The 5,799-nt window shown below is 35.7% G+C and overlaps 1 pseudogene; it reads left to right on the top strand.

Moving 5' to 3' along the window:
• Positions 1–325: 325 nt before the first annotated feature.
• LOC111720661 lies at positions 326–924 on the top strand (annotated as a pseudogene).
• Positions 925–5,799: the final 4,875 nt, after the last annotated feature.

Raw genomic sequence — 5,799 nt, forward strand, 5'->3', positions numbered from 1 at the left:
GCAATAACAATGGTACAAACCTTTCCCCTAATGCCTCAGAGGCACATTTTCCTTTCGGTCTCTAAAGAATGGGTTCACCCCTAACAAAATTTCAAAATACCATTAATCAATTGACTGCCTAGATTACCTCATGCTGCTGGCTACCTTGCATGCTCTCTGTCCTGACTTTCACTCCAGTAGGGATCCTCATGGTTACATCCTTGAGATCAGCAACATTTTTAGCAACTATATCATTGTCATATGCCAGGCAGAAGACCCAGTACTGCTCTCATCCCCTACCTTGAGTGGTAATGACTTAATGCTGAACCTAAGCAATTAGGTTCAGATGACTCCAGAGGCCATACAGCATCTGGCATATCTGATTAGCTGTATCACTGAACTACTAGAAAATAATGGACTTGCTTCTCAGGGTATTATAGGAAATTTGATAATCTTTGATCATGGCAGCCCTTTCAACCAGGATTTCTTGGTTGACTCAAGGTTAGTCAATCCTTATTACCCAGGAAGGTAGGAGATGGGTTCCTTTTCCCAGGCAGCTCAGATGTTTCCACTTCAAAATTGGAACCTCTCAAAGCCCCCTTACAGACTCTGCTGGGAGTGACATTGATTCTCTTTTTCTAGTGACAAGTTCTGTGACTATAAGAAAGGGGATTTGAAACATGGAAAGAAGAAGGGAAGCCACCAAAGCTGAACATATCTAAAAGGCAAAAAAATGCATTCCAAAAGGTACTCAGGTGATTTTAGGTTCTCATGCACATTCATGAAATGTTTAACAAGGGTCTCCTGAAATAAGAGAACCATCATGAGAACATCTTCAAGTTCCTTAGATCTGTGGCTGTGGTACAGCTGTGGGGTGATAAGAAGAAAAATAATGTCAAGACCTATGAGAAACTTGGCTATGTCAGGAGGTGCTACCTCAAATGAGAGAATTAAAAGCAGGCTAATGGCCAGAGACTAGACTAGAAATTAAGCAAGAACTCAAGAGATAGAAGGAGGATGAAATCATTTTAAGCTGGAACTGAACAAGAGATCAATCAAGCAATGAGCTTGCTCCTGGACCAGAGACTTCTTCAGACATTTCTGGGCCCCAGCTTTCCAATCCCCTTCAGGGGTGTACCCCACTGGAGTGAAACTGAACTTTGGCCTACTATTAGTTTGTTGTTAAGGGTTGTTATACATCTACTGGTCAGCCTGCCATCTAGGGGAGGGGGTTGGGGGGTAAGAGGTAAAAAATTGGAACAAGAGGTTTGGCAATTGTTAATGCTGTAAAGTTACCCATGCATATATCCTGTAAATAAAAGGCTATTTAAAAAAAAAAAAAGGGTTGTTATAGGTTATAGGTTGTTACAGGGATCTTGAACCCCTCCTTTCCCTCTTTCCTCTTGGAATTCCAGACTCTTGAATTGACTGAAGTCATGATCCTGCTCCCTGAAAACAAGAGGTCTCTCTGAGCTGGGATGCTGGATGTTAAATGGGAGTCAAGGAACCTCCACACTATTTGGGGTGGTTAACCCCTCCCACATTTTCTGATCTATTTCAAAATGTGTGACTTTTGAAAACTATAGAGGAAACCTATTAGTGCCTCCCAAGACTTGCTCTTTTCCAATGCGTGGATGCTGGGTCATGGGTTACAGAAGTCATCAATTTACGTATTATAAATATATAATATTCACATAGAAATACATATTTAATGATACTCTTCCCCAAAATCCTTGATCTCTATATGTGAAGACAAAGATCAAAGACAATTATTCTGAAGCCAATGACCACAGAGACTTTAGCTGTAGCTATTCATGGCCTTCTCTGGGTCAGGGTGGACTCAGTTCTTCATTTTGCTACAAGGGATAAGATAGTGAAACTATCTGGAGTCTGTTGTCTGCAGAATGGATAAAAAAGATTTGCAATCAAGCATCTGATTTTTTTTTTCTGAAACAATTAGAGTTAAGTGACTTGCCCGGGGTCACACAGCTAGGAAGTGTTAAGTATCTGAGACCAGATTTGAACTCAAGTCCTCCTGGCTTCAGGGTTGGTGTTCTACCCACTATGCCACTTAGCTGCCCGTTGAACATTTGTTTTTTTTTTTAAGACAACAAAATATCATTAAATCTAATCAAGTTCATGTCCAAATGTAACATCACAGCTAAGTATCTAGTCACTGGACTAGATACTGAAAATTTTTCCTTATTAGTTGATTCACTGATGCTGGCCTTGACTGCAAATATCAGCATGGACTTCATTCCAGATGTTGGAATTACCAGTGCTTACTTTGATCTGACCTTCTGAAATTCACAAAGTCAGAGACTGAAAACTAATCTCTTTCACTTAAAATAGAAAGTTTGCCCTATCCCACCCCCACCATAGAACTCTGAGATAAGCAAAGAACTGAGGCCCAGAGAAATTGGTCTCAGAGGGAAAGGGAGTTTATGGCTTCTCTCATTACAACATTATCCCACATCAGACTCCATCTGAAAAGCAGTCAACACAAAAACAGTGATCTACCAAGGGGTGGCTGACAAATGCTTTTTTGACTATTTCTTCATCCAATAAAAGAACATTTTACTTACCACATGGTTAGTTAAATGGAACCAGTAACAGAATGTCAATGTATATTCCATATTCTTCCCAAAACAATTCTATTGTGTATCATCATGACTCTCCTAAAAACAAGATCTGCAGCCTTTTCCATATGGGGATTTGCATTAAATGCATTCTGTGTATTTTATCTGTTTGTTATTACATATATTTATGACAAAATTAGAAAAATCTTCACTTTTTATTTCATCTCAATTGTTATAGAAAAATTATAAACACTTATTTGGTGAAAGGCTTCTATTGTTGTGAATTATAGGACCAATACAATAATCACATACTTTTAAAGTATCAGTCTATCAACAAGCTGATAGGTGAATGGCTATAAAATTTTGGAACTGACATCACAAGGTAGATATAAAAATTAAATCAGTCTTGTTACTTTCCATCTCTCATTTACTTGTTATGCCTCATACAACAGAATATGTGTTTCCAATTTAGTTCAGGAACAAATAACCATAAAAAGTAATGACACATCTGTTAGATAGGTACACAAATCATGTCTATCTGATTCTTCTCTGTAGCTTATTATTGAGGATACTACTGAAGTTGGTATATGTGAATCTTTAAGCCTTTGAGGTTCAATACAGTATGTCTAAAACAACATTTAGTAAGTAATTTGATATTTAGTAAGAATTCTAGAGAAATTAGAAAGTTTTGGCTTAATTACACCAATTCTAATTATGAGCCATTGGTACAAATCCAATTCATTCCAAAATAGTTAATCTGATAGTTTGTAAACTTCTTAAGAGCAGGGATTGCTTCAGCTTTTGTATTTGTGTTCTTACTGTCAAGAATACTGAGAAAATAATAGGTACTTAATAGATGGTTGTTGATTGATTGATTGATTCAAAATTGTTTTGAATAATGGAAGCATCTTTGGAATAAGGCATAGCCTGCTAAGATGATTAAATAAGTCTTTTTTATGATTGACATATATCTACTTTGTATAGATTTGATTTGTATGTATAAGTACAAGTTCCTCACCCCCACCCCTACCTTTAAAAAATATAAGATCTTTGAGAGTAGAACTGTTTTGTTTTGTATTTCCAATGCCTTCTCCTTTGTAAAATGGGGATAATAATACCTATCTCCAAGTACTGTTTTAAGGACAAAACACAATAACATAAATGTTACCTATTATCCTTATTTAAGAATCAATAGATTAGCATAATTAAAGAATTAGAGAACACATTATTAAGGGATCTAATGCAGCAATATGTACTATAAGACTTCTAGGGAGGGAAACATTTTTGAGGGATCCAGGAAAATTTTTGTGATTGTATTTGAACCATGCTATTTCAGTAAAATACTGAATTTACATCAGTGTACTTGTCTTATTTTTAATTCTATTACCACATACATTTATTAAGAGTTAGTGATAATTCAGTGACAAGATTCATCAGATTTGGAGTCAGAGGATTAGGGTTCAAATTTTACCTTATTCCTTATATGATCTTCTGAGTTTGTATTAATCTGATCAGTTCTTGTTAGCCACACTATAACTTGACTTTAAAATAGTGATGTCATTTTGGAATGAAATACAATAACCAACCATCAACTTCTTGTGTGATCTTGTGAATGTAATTTAATTTCTCTAAGGATCATTTTCTTATTTGTAAAATGATGGGGTTGACTAGACAATCTCTAAGTTGTTTTTTTAGCTCTTAATCTATTTTAATTACCATCCCCTAATTTGGTCCTTTCAAATAAAGGCTATTAGAGGCCAGACTTGTCCTAGGCTAACTAATAATTTACATATTACTACCATATTGGGGAGAAATGCAAACTCAGCTAGTTAGTAAGGAGCTCTCCATGGTTTTGAAGAAGTAGATGATCTCTTATTTCCAAACACTGCCTCTTTCTTTAGGGCAACAGTGATTGTCTATTTCGGGGGGATAGATTATGAAATAACTCTGAGGTCCTACTCCTGACAAACTTTATTTTTTCCCTTGACATTGATATATTTCATAGAGTCTTAGTCACAATTCCTTGGCATGATGGAGTCATTCCTTACGCAATTAGACAAAAATGCTTAGATATTATATACATAGGAACACAGGAACAATGAAAGCAAAAAATAAAATACAGCTGAGTGGTTAAAAGTCCATCTGACTAAAAAGTTTCAGGATACTTCATAACCACCTATATATCTAGAATGTTTATGTTCAACAAAATAAGTAAAATTACTACCCAAAACACATCCTATTAATATGTAGTTTTCTAAATCAACATGAGGTCCTTAGATCCCCTTCTATTTGGGTTTAATATCAATGAACCTTCTAAGATAAAAATTGCTAATCATCATTGGGTAGAAGGAATTCCTTGTTATTATGAATCCCCTGTGATTATGAAAACAAAAGCCAAGTCCTAATTCTTTGTGAGAAGTATTATATATCTCTTTGTTCCTTCTAATCAGCAACCCAACTTGTCTTTTCCCTCCTTTCCCCCCATGATTAGGGGGGTAGGGAGGGCATTGAATGAGGTTGTTATACTGTGATCATATTATTCTGAAATGTCTTATGTGTTTGGAAGGAAAGCATTTATTAAGTACCTACTATGTTCCAGGCACTGTGCTGAGAAACTTTACAAATATTATTTCTTTTGATCCTCTAAATAATCCTGGGAAGTAGGTGCTATTATTATTCCCATTTTTATAATACAGGAAACTGAAGCAAACAGTATTAAGTGATTTGCCAAGGGTCACATAGCTAGTAAATTTCTGCGATAAAATTTGAGCCCAAGTCTCCAGATCTTAGATCTATTAACTGTTTCACCCAATGTTCTGTTTCCTCCATAGTTATCTTTTAGTTGAATTTATATATATATAAGAGAAGTGAAGGTCATTAAAGAATTGAGACAGTGAAACAACAATCGGGAAAATATCCCTACCATAGGCAACCATAATTTGGGGACTACATTAAAAGAGAAAGCTAGAAACTATGTGAGAAACGGTTACTGAAGGCTTTGAGTACTTCAGATATCATAAGGTATTTTACCCTTCATCTAGAGAAAGTGATGCTTTCTTAGTATCTAGTTAAGAAGGTGGAATTTTTAGATGGTGACTGAGCCAAGCAGGCCAGAATAAGTAATCATCACCAAATGACACATAAGTCATGATATGGATTAATTTCAATTTGATCTGGTTTGGTCATGCTCATGTATAGCTTCTGTCTACTTTGTCTTAGCATTATATTTAAAGATCCTCAC

Source organism: Sarcophilus harrisii, chromosome 4 (genome assembly GCF_902635505.1).
Source record: "Sarcophilus harrisii chromosome 4, mSarHar1.11, whole genome shotgun sequence".
Lineage (NCBI taxonomy): Eukaryota > Metazoa > Chordata > Mammalia > Dasyuromorphia > Dasyuridae > Sarcophilus > Sarcophilus harrisii.